General features: G+C 42.3%; 1 protein-coding gene across 2 annotated transcripts in view; it reads left to right on the top strand.

The window, feature by feature from the left end:
- Positions 1 to 10,022: 10,022 nt before the first annotated feature.
- Positions 10,023 to 23,691, top strand: part of pdgfrb (platelet-derived growth factor receptor, beta polypeptide) — a 31,798-nt gene continuing 18,129 nt past the window's right edge. Inside the window, exon 1 of one of the 2 annotated variants that reach the window (XM_036547906.1) lies at positions 10,023 to 10,515. The gene's annotated coding sequence lies outside the window, so the exon portion shown is untranslated. Of the gene's footprint in view, positions 10,516 to 22,357; positions 22,388 to 23,691 lie in introns of those variants that run through there. The other variant, XM_036547907.1, reaches the window with a different exon arrangement.

Below are 23,691 nucleotides of genomic sequence, written 5' to 3'. Positions count from 1 at the left end.
GACATTTGCAAATGCAAATATTGCATATTTTAAAATTTTCATACACATATATACACTTTTTTTGCCAAATAATTTTAGCAATAATTCTAATTGAATTGCATTATAATATATTGTATATAATAATTAGCATAGCATGTAATACATAATTGCAATTTTTTGTGCGTGTAATATATCATGTGTGCTTTGATTTTTTGCATATTCATGAAATAAATCAATATGTTTTTAATGCATGTGAGAAAAGTCAAAGATGAATTTGAATAAGGGGAATAATCTTTTTCAACGGCCCATTCAATGTGGTCTTTGTTGCAGATGCCGCTAATTTTACTGTGTTATAACATCCCTGCATTTGCTTTTTACTTCTCTCTTCTTGCTCCTTTGTACGGTACCACGTACTGTCTACATGCAGTAATATACAGACCACATTTAACATTGAGGATAATCTACAGCAGGCTGTCTCCATTTGACTTATATATTCAGTCCAACTATAGTGATCAGACTATGTAAATGACAGACATTTAGACATATTCTGTTTACAATGCCATCAGAACACTCATATAGATGTTCATTACCTGAGGGATCAATCCCAAATTCACTGTAATAAATATAAACAAGATTTACTGTCAATAAATCCAGTGAATTCCAAACACAGTGTCATACAAGCAATGCCAAAAATAAGCTAATTTAACTGGGACTAAACTCAGCACTAAAGACAAGTGCATTGTGGTTATATTGAATAAATGGCATACTATGGAGTACACATTAGACTTACACTGCTTTGCAAATGTTGTCCTTTCTATTTTGAACTTAGTATGTAATAGTTGGAAAACTAACGTAGTATGGTTGTAGTTTGTGTATGATTAGTCCCAGAGTACATCATGTGATGGTGGGTGAAGTTCACTCTTCTTACGCTGAATGTGATTGCCACGGTGTGTGTAATAGATTTATTGCGTTTGACTGTTATTGCCACAAAGCCTAAAGTAGTAATCTATGTAATATGAAAAAAGACACAGCTGAAATGCTCGTAATAATAATAATAGTAATAATAATAGTAGTAGAGGTAATAGTAGTAATAACAACAACAAAAACAACAATATAAAATAGTAATAATAATGATGACGATGATAATAATGATAATAATAATAATAATAATAATAATAGTAATAAAACGTAGCTTTATTATTATAGCACTGTTTTGTACGTAGTGATTTCAACAGAAAACGCTTCACAAAACAGACTGGAGAGAAGTGTAAAAAGTGTAACAAGAATAAAAAGTAACAATAACAAAATGGTCAAAATAGTGATAAATAAAATTTTAAAAATGTTAAAAAGTTAAAAGACCAGCGAAACATTACAAGTAGTAGATAATATGCATAAAACTGAAGAATGGGTTAAAACAATACGAATCATAAAACCGAGAGAGTAAAAGTATTATCTTCTTTACATTACCTTAAATTATTAAAATAATTAATTTTTTATAATATGTTATAATTATTAAGAACTATAAATTGCATCAATGCTATTATGCTTTTCGTAATTGAATTTGAAATAATGTCGAATAGCACATGACCCAGTGCATTAATTTGCCCGATAGGATATTAACCAAATTGTCATTTTCCCCCTCTCTTCTTAGCCTTGATCTATGTGGCTACAGTAAGCTGATGCAAAGTAAATGGATTTTAAACGAAGATGTAGCTTTATATGGAACAGCAGTTCCATATACTGTTTCTGAATTAGAAATTTCCATTAGAAAAGTTTGTGAATTCGTGAATTTGAACAAAAAAATCACTAATTGAAAAAGAAACGAAATAGTGTCAAAATATTGTCAATATGTCGATGTGCTATAAAGGTGGGACCCTCTTGGGATGTTTTATTATAATTTACGATGATCTACGTCTCTGCTTAACCAACTATTTATACTAAGAATTATTAATTAATTTTAAGAATTATCAATTATTTTAAAGCTGGTCAATTTTATCCGCTATTGGATAATAATCTGTATGTGTGTTCATGCAGATCCTAGTCTGCCAGTCAACTAATACACATTTCCTACGTTCTAGAGACATATGGCCTTATTTGCCGGGCATACGAGAAATCATACCCTAATACGGTAAAATGAACATACAGCGGATAGAATAGTCATAAAATGCATCGGTTACACTGATCTATCAGTTACTGTCCTTACTAGCGACGTGCTATTGTTCAGCGATGTTGACCACCGGGAAAAAACCATGAGGCTCAGCTCAGCTCGCTGGTCATGAACCAGGAACAACAATTTAGCTTTTAATTGGTGGTGTTTCCAAATTTAGCGCGGATTTGCTTACTTACTACTTAACCAATTTTTATAATATGTATTTTACAATAAATACATTTTCCCTCGGTTACCTGAACAATATTTCAATCTGAAAGTAAGAAAAAATGCTGTATAACTAATGAAGGCCCAGACCTCTTTGATAGCCCCTAGTGGAAAATTATCTTTAGTAGTCAGCATACGTAAATCTTTCATAAATGTTTGCAGCCTATATCTAGTGTAGTCCTAGTTTATTCCTATAGAAAATAAACATTTATCTGCAAAGACACTTATTCAGAAAATGAAAATACCATGCAAAGCAGCTAGAATGATGTTGTTCCTCAGACACCCTTCTGTGGTAAAACACTACTAATCCACAGATGCTGATTTTCAATGGTACATTTGCCCATATTTTAAAATAAGCATTTGACACCTGGAAAATATATTGGCTGTTATAAGTTATAATTTAATGTCTATCCATGTGGGATATTAATATCAAAAAAGTTGATGAATTGATTTGAATGATATGAATATCAAAAAAAAAAAATACTACCAGGAAATGTGTTCAGTGGGACATGGCAAAATCACACTGCATTAATAGCCCGTACAAGACAGAGTTTATCATGCTTACAACCACTAATCTTTTGCTTTGTTCAGACAAACGTAAACCATGGGTTTTAAAAATTGTGCTTTATTTTGAAACAGTAAGACCTTTTTGGGAGGGGGGAGGGGAAACCTGATGTTTGGTTGCCATGAGTAGAAAACAGCAGACTGTTTGGTTGGGACGGTAAGATGAACGCACAAATATTTATCCGCCTATGTTTGACCTCAGCCCCCAATAAAACCATGATTAGCGTGCATGTGTGTGTGAGTGAGGGGGGTGGGGTGGTTTGTTCCCGGCCTGCTCACAGCGCTCAACATCTGCTGAACGCGGTGCCGTCCCACATTTCGCTCAGCTGATTCATTCAGAAATTACACTCTAAAAGGTTTCAGTTAATTACGGTCACGATAAAACACACAAGTTGCCGGGTAACACAGGATGCGGCCAGAGGAAAGAGGCTGATGGCTCTTTAATCCACAGTGCAAACACTCTACTCTGGCATGCCCTCTGCCTACCACAAGGTGAGGCACCCGTGGCATTTTGGCTCCTTTGTCTGAAGACATGCTATATCACAGGGGGTTCAGGGATTGGCGTGACAGCACAATAATAATGCCACTGATGTGATGTAATGGAGGAGATGAACAAAATCCTTACCAGCGATTTGCTCCTGAAACCGAGGCTGTGCTCGTCGGCTCTCCACAGAAATGGGTTTGCCTCCAAACTTCCCCGCAGTGCCATGCTTCTTCTCCAGGCTTTCAGCTTGTTGTTTTTCTGGACACTGTATCCCACAACAATAAGATCTGCTTGGTCTATATTAATATTTCATAAATGTAAAGGTCCAAACTGGTCCGGTGCAGAGCTCCGTCTGTGTCTTTGCCGCGGCATGTGATGTCACTTCCGCACTGCAGTTCTGTTCTGTTGTTACACAAAAGTTCAAACTATAGATGTCTGAATGCTTATTTGTAATTGTTGAAATTGTTGCACAGGTTTTGTTGCCTATGCTGTATATGTGGACATCTGTCATTTTCTCAAACGCTAATATGTAATGCTCTTAGGCCAAGGACACCTTTAACTTAGCAGTCAAACTGCCTAAGAGGGGTGACTGAACCTACCAGCTCCTCAATCTAGATCACCCTTTATGACCATGTTATAAATATCTCAATAAAAAAACAACATTTTTTTAATTGCCTGTTTTTGTAATGATAATGCTAATAATAGGCATGTTATTTTTTCATACACAATACGTTTGTTGATTTCCAATTTCTAGCGATGATGAGATTGAACAGTCCCTTAACACCCCCTTGTGGTAAGACATGGTAGTACAAGGTCATCACCCCGAAAGGAGAACTCCATCACAGTGCATCTCATGGGTTTCTAGGCATGGGTATCTGACGGCTGCTATGAAAATGAGCTTAAAGCACAATAAGCATATTACATTCACAATGACAGTGCCTCATTGGCTACCACTGCTTTTCCGTCTGCACAGGTCAATTGATGAATGGCGGACAAAGGAAGAAAGAATGATAGGAACAAAACCAAAACTAATGCGAATATGTAAATGATTTGGCAGTTTGAGTAAATAAAAGGCACCCATATAATTCCAGGGGTATAAAATCACACATGCAGAAACACACACACACACATACACATATCTATTTCGCCTTGCTCTTCCCTGATGTATCAGTGCCTGCCTGTTCCACCATCAGTGTATGCTGTAGACTCAGTTTTCCCTGGGGAGCACATTCCCAGAGATCACGTGTTTCAGGTCTAGTATGAGAACAGAAAAAACAGAGGCTAATCACTTAAATCATCTTCTATTGTGATACTGTTTAATGTGTTTTTTTTTTCATTTTGTGAATGAGTTACACATGTAACTGGATGCGTGCATGCAACATTTTCATTGACACCCACAAAGATGCAGAGCTGCTTGGTGTGCAGTCTAAATGAGTATGTACGTATTCATTTGTTTATTTTATTAGCAGACATAATCATGGCAACTTACTTGACATTATGCAAACCGTCTATTCATACAGCATATTTTACTGGAGCAATTAGTGCTTTCATAAAACAGTAATATGAGATATGAAATTATGTATATGCCCTCTGTCTCCCTCTACTGGTGACAGCGAGAATGACCAGCAGTGTGCCGTACAGCAACGGCAGCGAGTCAGCCCAGCTGCAGTCTGTCTGCCCACCCTTTCCAGTTGTGATATAAAAGAAAAGAATGAGGAGGGAAGTATACCATCTGCAACTCTTCAGATAAAAATGCCTGATTTCCCTCACAGATGAAAGAAAACGGAGAGAAATGCACAGGACACTTTATCAGAGAACTGCTATCCGGCACAGGATGATTCCTTGGTGAAAATCTAAAAACTTGACAGAGGTTGTGAGGGAAGAAATGAGGTTATGGCCGACAACGTAATGTTGCCTTGTGGCCAACATTGTATTACATCCAGCTGAAAAATATTGACTTTAGTCTAGTATTGGATGGTCAATCCTAAAAACACAGTCTACCTTGGCTGGCGACTGCTAGGTTTGACAATATCTGTCCACACTGGAAAATTATTGTTCAATAGGGAATAAGACTTCCCATAATATGTCACAAACTTTACTCCTTTATTTTTGAAAGTGCTGGAAAAAAGTAACATGTCAAACTTTTGTGACTTACAATATAATATTACAAAACCTGGTTTCTGATTTTTAACCAGATTTTTTTTTCTGTAAAACTCACTGCAGACTTCGTAATAATCAAAAAATTTGTTTCTCTTTACTGTTCATTTGGAATCCCACCAGTGGAGGCTCATGACCTTGAAAGAGGGAAGGCTATCCATAACATGCTACTTTCCCAAACCTATTTTGCACTATAAGCAAGTGTGCCAATTTAAATAAGTATCTCCCAGCTGCAACTGATTCTGTTTCTTCTTGATTGCAGCCAAGGTAGTAGCATTACATTCAAAATGAATTATTTTAATTTAAATAAAGAAACTTGGTTGCATGAAAGTATTATTACAAGAAAAAGATTGAAGATCAGGACTTTATATAATATTTTTTGGATAGCTCACATAGTTTTAGTATACAGCATACATACATTCTAAAGTCAGATAACATTCTCTCGACATTGCATTCATATATTGTAATGAACAAGTTCCAATGAATCGGTATATTTACTGCATTGCACAATTTAAATACAGCTCCTAGTAAACACCAAACCATATACTGTAAAGCAAAAATAACCGTATGTAATTAGCCTGTTGCTGCCGTAGAAAGCATATTTGGAGTTGCTCCTTCAGTTAGAATTTCCCTGGCCTGCTAGCAGCTGACATATGACCTCACCTCAGTAGCTTTTTATTCTACCAGTACATAAAGCCACGGTCCCCATGGAAACCAAGGTGCACACAGAGGAAGCGTGTGTTGCCTGCTTGCCCACGTCGGACCCTGCACCCGCACACGGAGGGCAAAGCGATCGCGGGTGTGAAAGGGTTCTCTGTCCGCGGCCTCCCCGGGCCGCTCGCCCACCCCCGTCCCGCATCCGGAGCTGCGAACGGGGCGTAACCGTTACCACATGTTGACATACTCGCGGTTCGGGACCCAAAGCCGGTCGCCCCACAGAGCCGGCACAGAGGAGCCATGGAGAGAGCGAGGGAATGAGGGGGGTGGAGAGAGAGAGAGTGATTTAAAATGTTAGAGGGTGTTTTTATTGGAGTTTTTTTTCTTAACCAGCGGAGTCCATTAAATTTGTGCTGCTACCCTTATTGAATGCCACAGGTTTTTTTTTCCAGCCCCTTTCTGGTTAATGTCTGCTTTGATGTTTAAAGGATTGTTTTTGCAGAAATGAATTGCTTCATCTCCTGCATTAGTCTTGGCCACGTTATGTTTTCCCCCGAAAGGTATGGAAATCCGAAGCATTTCCTGTAGCATAGTACCTCCTTTCATGCAATTATCTGCATATTGACACCACAGCATCCTTAATGGACAGGATGCTTTTAACAGCCTACTGAAGCATGCAAACAGCGCACTGGTGACCACATATTGCTGCTTATTGCACGGGCCAGTAGGAAGGGTGTGCGCGTATCGGTCCCTGACTCCCTGACAGTTTCTGAGGCTGTACAACACCCTGTCGGGTGAGCCTGTGTCTCCCCCGAACCCGGCGAGGCCAGAGAGAATGTGTCAGACTGGGGTCTGATTGCGTTTTGCCACATAGTTTCATCTGGCCATGAAGGAACACACCTTACTGAACAGGCTTCCGTCTGCACTGTGATGTTTGTGTTTGTTTTGACTGTCTGTCTGTGGGGTGAAGGGAGGACAGGGCGTGACATTATCTGGCCATTCCGCCAGTCCTCCAAAAAACTATCCTTAACCCCTTCACGCTCGAAATTTTAAAACGCAGTGGTCCATATTCTTTATGCTCATTTTGGAAAGAGGTCGTCCAGGGTCTTCTGCAGTTCTACAGTGGGCCGTGGTCATTGAAAAATACCAAAGCATGTGTCAGAAACACACGATGCACTGTAATGAAGTGTGCATTGTTGTCAGTCCCATGTTTTGCTGTAAAGCTTCACTTCAGGAACACACATGCACACATGCACCACGTGGGCTTACAGTATGCTTGGCTAGATAAGATGTAAATACTGGATTTGTACACCGTTATTACTGTGGCTGCATTTCTTAATTGTGGCACATGTACAGTTTCCGGGCAAATGCGCTGTTTTTAGTCCATCACGTCTCAGCTTACCCTTCATATAAGCTGTGTATTCATTCTTAACTGTCTGCCCTTGAGAGCTGTATGCCAACATCTGCAGAAAGGATTCAAACCACAGAATACTTAAATAGAACACGGCACACTGAGGTGGAACAAAAAAAGAGCCATTTTGTTTGATTCTATCTGGGCCATGGAGGCAAAATTACATTTTTAAATTTAAATAGACTTCTTTCCGAATTCAACTCCTCAGCGATAACATAAAACAACAGCGCACGCAGTCTTGCTGGTTTATCTCACGCACACATGAAATGGCAGAGCGGTTGGTTCTGTTCAACCACATTTAACTGGAGGGACTAATTAATGCCTGCGCGCTTCAGACAACCACTTCTGAGGACCCCGCAACGAGTGTGGCACAGTGATGGGTTTTGCACTAATGGGTTCTAATGGGCCACCTCCATTCAGGTTTGGTGACAGCGGGGGAAAAAACAGGGACTGTCTGCAGCCAGCTCCCTGGACTGGACCCAAAACCCCAGACAACCTTTGGTCTGCGCAGTTTCCTGCTGCGGTCGCCCACAATTTATTTGTCTAATCCGTGAGTAGACCCAAAATCAAGTCTGCAGATGACAAGGGAGAAATAACATTGAGACAGCGCAACGTGACGCATCAGAGCCCTCTGAGCTCCTCCACAAAAAAAAAAAAAAAAAAAACTGTGAGATGTTGGCTTTTCCTGCCTTCTAGTAAGATAAACTTGCTGCTCCCTCTCCACGTGTTATCAGGCAGACAGGGAAGGTGGTGATTCAGGATCTGCTAACCCACACCTAATCACTGCGCCAATTGCATTATGTCAAAAAGCTGAAACTGTTCTAGGGTCAGTGCTCAGGCAGGCTATCCACCTACATCTGTCACTGTCAGTGAGGTCATGAAGGTTTCTTGTATTTGTTGCCTCCCCCCTCCCACAGGGAAGTTTGATAAGGGTTATCTCTTCCTTAGGACACAAACAACTTCCCCCAGTGGGTCCCCTAATTGGGAAGGTGTGGATCTGAGCGTGTACGCTTTATCTGCTGATATCTGGGGTTGAAGAAAGAAGATCCCATAACTCCAAGCATCTCTCTGCCAACCTGTGCTCAGCAGATGTGAGCCACGGGCCTTTGAAACAACATGTTTTAAAGTCTGTCCCAGAAGGGCAGCAAAAACTCATCTTTAAATCAGAGGATGTGTGCAAAGTCCTCATATCTCCTTGAGCCATGGGGCCACTGCAGTGCAGCTGTGATAGTAACTACATCTTCAGCCTGTAGACTTTTTTGCTCTGGGAAAATGACTGTCTGCTGTACAATGATGGTCCTAGAGCACTAGAGCTTTAACATGTGGCATGTTACAGTAGCTGCATTAGTATGCACGGCTGGGATTGGTCTCCTGTTGTTGACAGTGCAGTTTAAGAGGCAGCATTTCACAGACTTTCCTGCATTTTGGTTGTTCAGTTAAAATGTTTTACACACCTTTGCTGAACATTTCATATTAAAAAAAAAACACATTTTTCCATGGGGTAGGTATGTGTATTTGTAAACCTCATGGTCATGCTTGCTATTTTGAGTTCTCTCTCTCCTCGGCCTCCACTTGCTCAGAAACTGAACTCTCTCTGAAACTGTGGAGCAAGTCCAACTGTAGCTGTAATGCGATCAATCTGTATTAAAGCCAATAAAAGTCTATGTAAAGCGCTGTGACTGGCGTGCACCCTCAGCCAGCCTGCAAATAAACACGTTGCTGTCCCCTCCAATCTAATAACTGCACTGCTGTGCGCTGCCTTCTAATTACCACCACCAGGCCTTTAGATTTACTCCAACAATTAGAAGAGTGAGTCTACAGAGTCCAATTTTGCTCCCCCCTCCCCTCACTGAAAATCCTCACTAATAAAAAGAAGCCCTTACTCAGCTGCTGGCGAGGGTTATGAATTTTCTAGCCATCCACTCATATCCTGGGAAAGGCTAAATCAGGAAAAAAGCCAAGATTGAAAACAGACGCAGGCACTCTCGTGCGGAGAGGGGGGAAAGCACCCGGAGGAAAGCACCCTCTTTCAGCCCCCGTGTCCGATCGCAGGCCCCCTGTGCCACAGGACCGGCATACTGCTCTTTCAAACATCGCTCTTCTCCTCTCGCGCTTTGCGGGAACAGAGCGATTATTATTCTTAAGAGACTGAGCCAGGCTGATCTGTTTTCCCGAAAAACAAAACAAAACCAAAACAAAAGCACAACAAAAGCAGCAGATCCGAAGAAGAAGATTGCAATTCATCTTTTCCTTTCTGGAGCGGGCACAGTGGACCTTGCCAAAAAAGCGTTTTCCCTCAGGACTCTTGCTTCTCTGTTCTTTCCCCTGCGTCTTTGCGGGGGATTTGTTTTCGGGGAGGGTCAGAAACGGGACTGCCCACTCCTGTTAGCGGCTCGCTCTGCAACAGCCTTCACGAGTGTGTGAAACGCTGCGGCAGGCAGGGCATCACATCACATCTCCGACAAAGACCTCGGTCTCTAAGAATAATAAACACAAGTGCGGTTTATTTAGGCTTGCTTCCTCGTGGGCAGGAATCGTGGCAGCAGGACTTCTCTTCCTTCTCTTGATTTTTTTCTTTTTCTTTTTCTTTTTTCTTCCAGGGGCAATTTGTGAGCAGTGTCAGCGGAGGCCCCCTCTGCCGTAATTTTACTAAATAAACAGAGCAGCGGCACTTCTTTCAAGGGTTCCCCCAGCAGACACTTGGAGACTAGGAGTCTCATCCCTGCAGATTTGAGGAATCTGCTCAGCTCCTAAAAAGCAGGCTAATTGGAGACTGTTGCTCACACTAACAGAGAGCAGGCGAAGGACAGAGTGCGTCTCACAGAGGACCTGACAGGGGACTATGCTTTAGGAGCCAAAACAAAGGACTACAACAGCGACACGTTGAAGGTGAGAAGGGCTTAATGCTACTTTTCTTTTCCTCTCCCTCTCTCTCTCTCTCTCTCTCTGCTTTCATTGTTTCAGCATAAAATGAGCACTCGTGAGGTCTGCAGAAGCTGTCCTCTGGCTGTCAGATGTATTCGCAGGGTTGATCCGAGAGCTGTCAGCTGTGTCTCTCTCTGTCATTTCACGTCTGCTTATTAGACACCTGATGCTTGCATGCCTCGCTGGTGCATTTCTGAAGTGAAGTTTTTAGTGACGGTCAGCAGTGCCAGTCCTGTCACACAGTTCATGCTTGTGGTTTTATGTTACATTTTGTCAGCTGAGCGGCTTACAAAGTAAGCAAAATACACAGCGACCTACATAGTAAGAGTATAAAGTGTGTCTGATAAAGTTATATCAACAACAGAACATACAGAACACAACTCACCACAGCTGAACATGCACCAGCTCTCCTGAACATCCACTGATACCCAATGCAGAAAGTATAGAAAGCAAAACCCCAGGGCAAGTTTAGCAGCCATTGACCGCATTGTTCGATCTTGGTAACCTGTAAACATCTGTGTTCACACCAGGAGGGGTTTTGTGAACCAAATGTTTGACGACAAGCGTTCAGCATAGCGCATTTAAATGCGAAATGCTTCGGAAACCTGTGTAAACTTGCGTTTGGACCTGCCCTGCCAAAGACCTTTATAGCGTCACATTAGACCCTTGCTGGTGGGCATCTCTGTACACATGTCCTTTGTGACTTGGGTGTGTGAAACCCAAACACTATTTACTCTCACACCGTAGGAGTGTGTTTGACAACCAGGATGGTGCCAGAGAGAAGGGCTCTGCAGGTCTGTCCTGCAGCTTTGTGTACCTCTGCTGAAGGGCTCTCTGTGCAAACCTCCACGCTCACCCAGAGTAAACCCATTGTTCACCTCTTCAGCTCCTGTGAGGGACCCTTACTGAGCGGGCACTTCACTGGACGGGTACTACAATGGATGGTATATTCCTCTATTGGTCCACAGGTGCACATCCAGAAATCTGTGTACATTTTAAATATCCCTTGCTGTTTGTATTTCTTTTTTTCCACTCTTATAATACAAAAAATTTAAATGTTAAATTAGCTTCACATTGTTAAATGTGAAATGTTATCCCTGATTTATTTTAAAAAGGATCTTTTTTTAAGAATAAAAATTGGATTGAATTAATAATAAAAGAGATGATAAATATTAATTAAATAAATAATTCAATAAAACACAATGTAACAATATAATACATTGAAAATACAAGCAAATGAAATGCAATAATAGTAATATTGATAAATAATAAACAAAAATAATTTTAAAAACAACAATAATAATAGTAAGTGAATCCTACAGGACTGTCCACATCTGACTTCAGAGGCAGATAGATCAGCTTTCCAGTATTTTCTGAGGGCTGAATTATTCTGATTAGCACACGTTGTTTGTGTTTTCAGCGGTCATGGGAAACCCCTTTGCAGAAGTTAGCACAGCTTGTTGTTTTTTTCTGCTTGAGCTGTAGGAGTTTGTTTGAGTTTGGAACAGCATCAGTCTCAGTGCTAACACCTTGGTGGGCTAGAATCTGGGCAGTGGTCAACATCAAGAACAGACATTCGAGAGAGGTCTAGGAGTCTTCTTCACAGGGGGTGAAATACAGTCCAAATAATGGTATTTTACTGGCGATCTGGTCTGTTGTCTATTTTGCCCTGTCATTAGTCCTGATATAATGATATCATCATTTTTACTTCACCATATCATCTTTCTGTCTTGAAATGGGACTTTTCATTGTTATTCTTTTTCAAAATAATCTGATTATTTTTATTTTCATCTTTATGTTTTAGTCAAGAGATCAGTTGCATGTGTCTTGAAACGGGGACTTCATTATTATTCTTTGTCAAAATAATCTGATTATTTTCATTAATGCTGAATATTGTTTTTAGCCCTGGGCACACATGAAGAATGTTAAGCAAACTATTTCATAACAAGACGGTACTTTCCGTGTCAGTTGTAGACTTTGACTGGGCAAAAGACACATAAGGGAAAGGACGTTACTATGAAAATCCTCCTTTTTCCAGCTATGCAACTTAGTCATCAGCTGTTTCCCAACTCCTCAAGTGTTGGCACATTCCAGTGTGCTGAACAATGTGCTTTAGATTACCGCTGCATTCGAGTTCCTGGCATGTTTGGGAAGCAACCTGAACTATGTTAAATGTGCTGTAATCTCCATGTGGTTGCATACTTCGAACATTTGACACTTGAGCATGGATCCCTTAACTCACATTTCACTGATTTGTTTAAACACTGACCACTACTACATACATTTAGGCATGCCTGAGATTTCACTCTTGTCAGTATATTCACAAATACTGATTGCTGTGATTTACCTGTGTGAAAAGTATAATGAAAGAAGCTTAACCTAAACCATCAACTTTAGCTAGTTATTTTTCACAAATACTTACTATACTTCAGTTGTCAATAGTAAGTTCATAGCAGTATTTATTTGTTGTAAGTTTTATTTATGGTTTTGAAATTAGCAAAAGAAATGTGTAACTTACATGAAAAAGTAATACTGTCTTTTGTGTGGTTATTTTGCATAGTTATAACAAGGTATGGATGAACACTGCAAAAGAATGACCAGGTCACTTTCAGTTGAACTCAGTACTGTCTCAAGTCAAATGAGTCAAATAGGCTTTATATCCAAGATCTGTGACCCAAACAGGTCAACACATGCAGATGAGGTAGCATTAGTCTGAGTGCAAATCAATAATAAATGACTGATAAAGCAATGTTGTACTTATTAGGACGTGCAAAGGAGATCAGTGCTTTGTTGTAAATGCCTGATATGTCGATCAGTATTCCCCTGCTTTTTACATCCTTATTGAACATGAGTGTCAGTTAAAATTTGCACCTACATAAACATTATAAATTATGTGCAAAATGTTTCAGCATTTTCCACGCAGCTGATTGTTACAAAACAGTGTCAAACACATTAAGGATACAAAACACTTAGCGAAATGTCTTCAGTAGATTAGGAGGATTAGGGCTTGTCACTGTTTAATATGTCCTGCAGCTGTTTGCTCCAAGTCCCTGGAATCTGCTACATAGGGGGGCAGCTGTTTTAATGCAGAGTGAGGGAGACTTTCGGGAGGAAGCTTGGAGCTTCATCAGCCTACTGGAGCCAGCATGATATTGGCCTTTAACTCTGCTTGAGCCAAACAAAATAAAAGGCAAGGGTTGGGTTATAGTGAAGGAAAATAGGGTGGGTAGGTAAAATAAACTATTTAAAGCTGTTTCAAGTGATAACATGTCAGGCAAAGAGAACAAAGACGCCATAATTTTAAAAGTCTTCAAAGAATAACGCCTGCATTCAATCAACATCCTTAATTTTGAATTAGAAAAAATCCTGTTTTTCCATTACACGCACGTTTTTTTTTTTTTCTTGAATGTTGGTTGTAACGGAAATCACTGAACTGTGTTATGTGAATAAAAAGAAACTCTTGCTTTTAATGATGAGTCAAAATTAAGGATGACTTTTTATTGAATCCAAAGCATAGCCTGGGTGCAAGTGACTTTCTGTATGTTGTGGCTTCGAAGAGCAGAGCTTTGAACTTGTGAATACACTGTAGACTCTCTTAAAATGAATGCTTGTAAGTAATTCCAGTTCTCCTCAAACCACAACTCAGCCAAACAATAATGTGATTATTGCTGATAACGTCCTCTCCAGATAGATTTACTAAAGTATAATCTGTTTACACATGTTTTTGTGTACTACAAGGCTTTATTGGGTTTAGTGCTCAAAGCATTCTGGGATACCACACTATCATTGTCATCTTCACACCGTTTCGGCCTGAGGTGTGGGAAAACAGTGGCTGGCATCAATGTTAAGGTGTTGCACAGTCATCCATGCTGGTACTGAGAGCACATCTGAAAATTACTGGTTTTCTGTGTCCGGGCCAAAAGATTTTTAGCATTCTTTTTATTTTCCAAAACAACATATTCAAATAATTAATCAAGTATGCCTCACTTTTACATTTATGGTGACATGGAAGATCTGTCTTATATTTGTGAATACATCTATTCTCCCTTTTGAATAAAGGACATACGATCTGAACATATGACCCTAAACATGAGCAGTATGACATAATCTGTTAAATACATAACCATACCATAACAGAAATTATGTCAAGGATTGCCACTGTCATATATGTAATGCTATGTATATTCTTGTAAAAATATGCATTCCTTAATGTTAAAAGAAAACAAGTGATACAATTTGCAGCACATGTCAGGTAGACTGACACAGTCAAATCACATTCAAAAACGTTACAAACATTGACCTTATGTTTTGTGTTTCACTTGACTGTTTTATAAGGACTGTGCTCCGTGGTCTGGTCAGGCCTTTCATCACGGTGTCTGTTACTGACCATACCAGCCTCCTGAGTTTTACCCTTCCTGAGGCAGCCCCAGCGAAGCGCTGCTCCTCGAATCAAAGACACGCCGCCCAGATGTTTCTCCTTATTGAGCTCATTTATTCGGGTTAATCTACAATGTGTCGGTTTTGTAGCAGGGAGAGGAAGAAAAAAACAAAAAAAAAACATGCGTGTACACATAGGAGCTCTGTTAACCAACACCCTTGGAGGGATGTTTCGACTTGTGAGTGTGTTCATTTAAACAGAACGAAAAAAAAGACCATTATTCTTCTTTTTACTCCTCCCTCCTGCCCATATTCTGATGTTTGGTATGGAAGAGTAGAGGAATTTAGTGCAAGGGAGTGTTGTAATTGTATTCAGCTGTTTCTTTTTCTTCGTTTTTTTTCCTTGTGTGTGGGCGTCCCCTGAGTCTGACACAGAATTGGGGGGGTTGGGGGGGGGGGGGGCGGTGGAGAGAGACCATTTTCCCTGGGGTCTGTCTCGGAGCTGTTTTAAGCCCCAGATGGGAATAGTTTAGGGGTTAGCCAATGTCTGGGCTCCTTCTGCAGGACTGACAGGTCTGTCAGGGTTCTGTAGTGACGCTCTTCTGGCACTCACCTCGCCAGCCGAATTAAAGGGCACCTACGGCTGTCCACAGAAAAGATTATCAGTTTCCCTACCAGTTATACTTTATTGAACCACTGAGCTTATACTGCGCTTAAACAGGAAATGAATTTTGAAGCTTTCCCGATAAGAAGTCAGCGCATATTTCAAAATGAACCTTAGGGAAAGAGTTTAGTCAGACAAGCTGTACCAAGGACAAATCAAGTCAATGGAAATTTGCACAACCAGTTGAAAAATTAGAAATTAAATCAGTGAATTTCATATTGATGCCATGAAGTATTTTTTCTCCCTCAGAGAGTTATAAATGCACAGAACAGTTGCCAGGATTTGTAGTGGAAGAGAATGGTGAATGGTCTGATCCCGTCATTATTCTTATAATTTCTTGGTAATTTAAAAGAAACGCTATGCCTTGGTTAGATTTTTTTTAACTTAAGCTTTCTCACTGTCAGGTTCCAGTGAAATGTGTGTCACAAACTGAGAAGAAATACTCTTGTTATGTTGCAGGGTGGATGATGCAGCACAAGGTCATTCAAAATAATCATAATGTTAGTCATGTGCGGTTGCCTGTTGAGTGAGTGCTTGGTTATCAATGAGCAGAAACCTCATTTAGATCCCAGTGGAACTGCGCTAGACGGAGGCTGCACTGCACAGAGTGATTCGAGAAAGAGATAATCTGGCCAAGAGACAAAAATTTTATCACATTTTCTTTTTTTTTTTCTTCCAAATGAGTAATCGCTCTAATAAGTAAACACAGCCGTATGTTTTTCATTATGAATGATTCCATTTTTTTCAATGAGTCTGACGCATCCCACCCTAGCCATGACGCATGTCACCCCGGCTCCAACCCTGCCAATCCCCCCAAAACGCACCCCCCCCCCCCCCAACCCCCACCACACTCTGTGCTTTTCAGCGTTTCTTCACAGCTTCAGTGGATGGGGAACAAACCACAGCCCACAGCTTCCTATACAAGCCCGAACCGTTTCCGAGGGTGACAGAGCTCAAAGGAGTCCAGGCAACAGCAACTGCTTACCCCACACGAAGACTCCCCTAATGACAGGGCTCTTCCCCAGAGTCTTCTCACACCCCTGGCACAGTTTACGCAGCTTTGCGACTGACCACAATTAAAACACTGCCTTTTTGATAGCTGGGGTTTAAATCCGCCCTCTTTCTTGATATCAAGAAGTCGGAGAGTGTGGGGGCGGCTGTTGTACGTCCAGCCAGGCTAGGCTACGTGTTGCGGTAGGTGGTGTGAGAGCTGTGTGAATCAGTCTTTGTGCAACTGCCTGATAGAGGCGGATGAAGTCTGCTGGACAGACGCCCTAGAGCCTCAGAGCATTGCCCACCCCTTCCTGCTACACTCAGCAGGGCATCACCATCGACTCGTGCTTCTCACAGCCCAGGCTAAAACACCTCTCCAGGGCTCTCTAGCCCTCTAATGAGATAAGAATCCCCCATTCGTATTGAAAAAAAAAAAGATTACACCATAGTTTCAGTGTTTGGTGTTTCACTAGTGTTTGCAGTGGGAAAAAATGTCAGGAATTCCCAGCATGTTAACCCCCCCCACCCCCCCAGCCTGTGTTCTTGGCAGTACAGTGTGATGTTCATGCATTCTCACAGTTTAGTCTACCACAACCACACAGATACCTACCACACAAGACATATGTCGTCTTCACTTAATCATTTTAGCCTGTTTACCAGACACAAAATCAGCTCCAGCAGGCAGATCACTGTTAAGATTACTTTTTATTAGTCTGACAACTTTGAAAGCTTAAATCATTCTGTAATCTTGTAATCGTTCATGTATTAAATCTGTCACAGACTGAGCCAGTGATATATTGGTTACAGTAGTTGTAAAAGTGGACTGTAGACTTGTGTTCCAAATTCAGTTTTATATATCATCCCTGCATTTCAACCTGTAGAAAAGGGTAATGTTCCAGCAAAAGACTGGGGGTGTACATCTGTGCACATCACATTTACATTTATTCATTTTGGCAGACGATTTTATCCAAAGCAACTTACAAGTGAGGTACAGTACAGCAAAAGCGAAAAACCATACGGACTCAACAATATATGCACATCTGACTGATCCAAGAAAAGGAAATCTATATAAGCCGTGAGCCTATAGGCTGTCATCATTCCAGCTTGCTCCCTGGTTCTGCCCATCTGCATTCTGGGATTGGTAGAAGCACAGGATATTAACAGCACAGGTTTATTTTTGTTGCCTCAACCTGAAAGAACAGCTTACGTTTCGGGGCACGTTGTCTGGGGTAACGTCGCCCACATGCAGGGCGAACAGAGTTTTGCACAACGGCGGAGAGGCTGTTTATAGCGCCAACACCTCATCATTCCTCCCGGTGGATAGTAAGGATACCTTCCTCTGGGGATCAAGTTGTGCCCGCGTGGAAAGATAACAAACACGCCTTTTTGACGTTTATTTGAACTGGAAACTCATCGTCTCCCGTTTTCCCACAGTCCACTCCAAATCGTCGCTTTGGATGGACCGCTTCCAAAGCTAATCCTGTCCTTATCTATAAATGGTGTACAGAAAAAGAATGAGGAGAGGGGATTGTAAGTGGGGGGTGGGTTATATATACATAGCATCTATGTTGTGGAGCATTTCTAAAAGGCTGATATTTTTCCGCCTGAGGTTATTCTTGCCGTGACCTTTTTGTTTCCCTCTGTAATGAAACATGAAAATAAAAAAAAATATTGTCTGCCATTTTGCGAACACATGCAGTTTTAATACAAATATAGCACGGATAACAGGGGTACTAATTTTCCACCAGGTCATTGTGGAAGAAGACCGGATGTGCTGGTGTATATTTAACTAAGAGTAAGTTTGTTTAAGGCAACTTAAATAGAAAGCCTAGGAACAGAGGAGACAGACTATTGGAGTAGATTTGAGTATGCTTGCAGAGGGAAGGTCTTGCAGTTGTGTTGAGTTGTATGGCACTGTGATACATTGCAGTGTGTTGAAATGCAATTTGTTGAAATGAGTTCAGTGGTGTTGTACAATACGATTTATTGTGTTCAGCATTGTGGTGTAGTGGTAAGGAGCAGGGCTGGTAACCGAAAGGTTACTGGTTCGGTTCCCCACAGGGGCACTGCTGCTGCACCCTTGGGCAAGGTATGTTACCCAGAATGGCCTCAGTAAATATCCACCCGTCTAAATGGATATCATGTAAAAACTGTAACCTGGATAAGTCACTCTGGAAAACAATATAATGTGTAGCATGGAGCAGTATTTTTATGACTGGCATTAAGTCCAGCTGATTAAAGTGGCATTTTGTGGTGTTATGTTGCTTTCTGTTGCGTTGCATAATTTAGTGTTGCGTGTCACAATCCACTGTGCTGAGTTGAGCCAAAACAATGTTGAATTATTTGCCATTATGTTGCCTCACAATTCCTTATGATGCTTTCAGTGCATTTGAGTTGAGCACTGCTGTGCCATTATAACAGAGTACACTAGGCTATGCTGAGCTGAGCTGAGCTGAGCTGGGTTGGGCTGAGCTGGACTGTGTGGTAATGTGTTGTTCTGAGCTGAGCTTGGCTGTGTGATATGTGTTGTGCAGAGCTGAGCTGAGCTGGGCTGCATGGTAATATGCTGTTCTGAGCTGAACTGAGCTGAGCTGAGCAGGGCTGCATTGTAATGTTTTGCTCTGAGCTGAGCTGGGCTGTGTGGTGTTCTGCGGTGCAATGCACCTTTTGGGCGGAGCCGTGTCGTGGGCGGACGCCGCCGGCCCCATCGTGCCTTCGCACCCACACAGGGGCAGGGGAGCGCCGCAGCACAGGAAGAGGCTGCGTTCCAGCTGCGCTCACGCAGGATTGCACAGCCTCTGTGCTGCGTCTTCTCTGCTGTTTTACGGCTTTTCTCTGCGATCCCAGAGCGTCCCTCAGGACCTGCTCTGAGAGGCGGACGCTTCAGCTCAGATGCGATCAACTGAGAGGCTGAAACTGGTTCCCACCTCATCGCGCGAAGCACATCGCTGCCAGATGTTCAAATCAAAACAATGAACGCCGCGTATGTATACTTCCTTAGGCTGTGAGTGGGCCGCTGGGTCCCCCCCCGTGGGATTAGATCAAATGAGTCCTGGTTCGCCAGTGTTTCATGTCAGGGAGCGACACTTGGAGTGAGTCAGGGTGGGAAAGAAACGCTGAGGAGGATTGGTCAGGACCCCAAAGGCAGCTTTTTCCCAGGCCAGCTCTGGGAACGCTCACACAATCACACCATCGCTGGCTTACACCCCCCCGGCCCTGTTTCCCGTTTGTGTACATACACATCACTACCATATCTATAAGTGAGGCCCCCAGCTTTTGGAAAGACAAATTGAGCTCTCCATATGTAAGATGTTTGGTCCATCTTAAAATAAATGTCTTCTGCAAGAAGACAATGACTTGGGTTTCAGTTACAATTTACTGATTGGATATTCCATTCACTAAACTGATGCACAGTTCAGGGCTTGTCTTCTTGCTAGATCTGACATCTTACATTTGATCCATAGAGTACTAAGAAGTGAAAGAGGACACATCGTTATAGGACAGCATAATATTGAGGAGATTAGATCCTCCTTAAAACAGGCACTCTGATCACTTGAAAAGTATGACCTCAAGTGCTAGTGCCAGCAAGGGACAGCATATGAAATGATAGATCTTGGGTGGTGTCCTACCCCAACCATGTTGCACAATTAATTGTGCAATTCATTTTGTAATAAGCATTTAATTAATCAGTGGGGTTTAGATGGAAAACCCACAGCGAAATTCTCCACAACCCGAGGAGAACACGAGTCGGCCTTACACCCTCACACAGCTTGAACGTCACCGCGTGCCCTGCTCACTGTTTGGCTTAGAGTCCGTGTTATGACTGAACGATGACATGTACTCTAGTTTAATCCCCAGTTTAACCGACATCAGTTGCGGTCATTATCTTGTGTCTTGAAGCTGTCTGGCACCAAGCCTGTGCCTCTTGGCAGAGCATACAGGGGCACATTGTGGGAGACAAGTTACGACTTGCCAACTCTCTGTGGCTGTTAAGGGATTTCGTCTTTTCTGAGGGTCAGTTTTGCAAACTTGAGCCACACTTTGGATTTGGACTTGAGGAGGGATACCCATGCTGTTTTTTCAAGGTCAGCATTGGGCAAGCGTTCTCCTGATATTCAAATTATCAATCAGAATAACATATTCTAATGTTATATAACATGTTATGTATTTGTATAACATATTATTTATTTATTTGTTCATTTATTTCCTTAAGGGCAGCGGTGCTCTATTTCTATCCAGAATTCAGTGTTACCTCTTCTGAGGTCCTTTTTGATCCCCTTTCCTTCTCATCCACCGCAGTCTAAAAGTCTACCTCTTTCTTCGAGGTGCAATTTTCCCTCAAAGCCCTCTTTCAGAGTGAGCACCATTCTGCTTGGTGGTTAGACACTAACCTCCTCATTTATGCATCCCAAACACTGTGTTTCCTTTCTCATGTCCCTCTTGAAAGTCTTTAAGTGAAATAAAACATAGCCCTGCCTTGACTCCAATGTCTCATTTTCACATTTTTACCACTCTTTTATGAGAAGTGATCTTTGGGTTTGGGAAATACTCAGGAGTGACTTGAATTTTTTTTGTCCTCTCTGTTTACTTGATAGCTCCTGACACTAAAATTATGCGTCGGTCACAATGTCGACAGATCGTTTTCCGGCCGTCCCTCTACGTGACCCATGAGCCGCACGAATGTTGTTCCAAAGTCACGTGTGGGAGCGTGGCCTTCTGGGAAAAGGCGACCTCGGTGGCTCCGTGCTCCCACCACCATCTCAAGTGAATTCCCCTTCATGGGAAAACTACAGAGGTTAATTCTGGGAATCTGAACTGTAAACTGCAGAGTGAGGGGGTGGTATGTGAATGAAGTACAAAAATCAGTACATTAGGGTCTTCAAGGGGGGTGGAGTGGGGGTGGGGGGGGGGGGGTGGTACTGTTGGGTCGGTTTATTTAGTACTCCATTCCCCAAGAAAAAGCTATCAGGCGTGGGAGGAGAAATCTTTTTCCTGGCACCGATCAAGCACTGGGGGAACAGAGTTGCCCAAAACAGTTTTGTTATAAGAGCTTACATCATGCCAGAAACAAATTGAATAACTTTTTTTTGTTGCACATCTTTGTTTTAACTCCTGCTTTTGCTTTGTCTGTGTCTTTTACAAAAACACATGTTTCAGTGAAATTCACTTTTATGCGCCGCCGGGCAGAAAAGTAACCTGGATGCACCCATGCCGGGGTCCTGCGGGTTGTTTTCCTGGGTTGGCTAGGAGATTGGCTCAGGGGTGGGGCTCTGATGCCAGTTTTTCCCGGCCGTTCACTTTAATATTTCCGAGAGACGAGCGGCAGCAGAGAGCACCACAACATCATAGGGATGATGGGCGAGACCGTTACTGCTGCCGTGATATCACAAAGTTAATATTAAACCTGATTTCACCAGAGCGGCGTTCCCCTATCGCCTGCCGAGAAAGGCACACATTTTCCACTGCCTCCCCCAGAGGGATCCGCCCTCCGCCTTCGGATCCACTCTTCCGCTCCCCTTTTCCCACCCTCAACATGCTCCCAGCTCTACGATTCGCCTTTAATTGATTCCAGACCCCTGTCCGCACACTCCCGCCCCCCTACCCCCCCCCCCCCCAGCCCCCCACCCCCCTCCCTCGTTGCTGGCCCGCTGCATCTGTTCCCACAGCGAGTGATGCGGTGTTTACTCACGGATGCATCTCCAGTGTTTCGCTGACCCCTGAGAGAGGGGGGCGCAACAATGTCGTCTTTGACCGCAAAGACTCCTCGGCACTGTCCACAGCGTGATCTGGCAAGCTGTGACTGTGAGTATATGTGCAGTTTTTTTTTTTGTAAGGGTGGGGGGGGTGGAGGGGGTGGTTTGGTTGGTGGAGAGGGTGGGGGTGGGGGGTTGTGACGCTTTTTGGTTTCTGCAACTCTGATGTCCCCCGGGGTCACTGTCAGCACATGTGGTGGGGGAGGCGGTACTCCTGTTCCATTCTCTCTGTCTGTCATCCACTATATCTTGCTTTTTTTAAGTTATGCCTGCTTACAAACTGTTGAAGTATTATTCCAACAGTTCAGCTCATTTTGTATTTAACATGTCCGAATACTTTAGCGTGTTATGCTTTGCTTAGTACCATTTCACCATCTTTTCTCCAAGGAGAGCTAGTCGTAACTCAACATAATTTCACCAGCTGATTGATTGATTTGTTGCTTTGACTGTTACAGTATCCCAGCATAACCTTGCCTTCATTATGGTAGAAATAAGACAAGGGAAATCCTGTCCCATTCTGAAAACCAACACCGCTTTGGGGAACACACCGTCCACCCAGCAGTGCATAAGGCCCAAAGCCAACATGAGTTGGGGGAACTGAGCACATCATATCACTGCTCGACCCCATGCAGAAAGGGACATGACTGTCATTTACAATGTTGTTCTGCAGCCGGGCTTCACACAGGACAACTACTCAGGCAGCCAAAAAACAAAGTCTTCTTAAAAGACATAGAACAGGGCACTGAAATGTTCGTAAGTCTGTCCTCAAATAGGACAGCGTGAATAATGAAGGCACATTTCATGCGGCTGCTGGCAACAGTATGGAGCTGTGCACGATATGAGCGGCAGTCCTGCCGAACAAGCCCGCTGTTTCACAATGAGTCCCATTCAGAGAGCATCTGAGAGGTATTCAAGTGGCCTCTTCTCCATTTGTCATCCATGAGAGTGCACGTTTGGGACATCTGGAGAGCAGACAGTGGGTAGGAATAAACATTTCACCGGGATTACAGAGGGGAGGGTAATGGGTAAGGCTTGTATAATGTCTGTGACAGTGAAAAACCCACCAGGTCTGACCTATTGCCACTTATGTATCCTTGTTATCTTACATGCCTAATCATTCTGATTGGTTTACAGTGAGCCAATAGGTAATTGTGCCCCCAGTCAGCTTGAAGAAACCTTCGTTTTATGCTTTAAACGAGTAGTTAGGCAGGGAATGGTCTACAGGAAACCACAGGGAATTACCCATCATGAAACAGCATAAAAAGCCACTTTTTACCAGAAATCCCTCAACAGCTGAAGCACCAGTTTTTATTAGAGGAATAGTTGTTGTCTTTGCCCATAAGCCATTTGTTT

This window comes from Megalops cyprinoides, chromosome 16 (assembly GCF_013368585.1).
Source record: "Megalops cyprinoides isolate fMegCyp1 chromosome 16, fMegCyp1.pri, whole genome shotgun sequence".
In the NCBI taxonomy this organism is placed as follows: domain Eukaryota; kingdom Metazoa; phylum Chordata; class Actinopteri; order Elopiformes; family Megalopidae; genus Megalops; species Megalops cyprinoides.
Note: the sequence above shows the minus strand (reverse complement) of the source record. Positions and strands in the feature narration are given on the sequence as shown.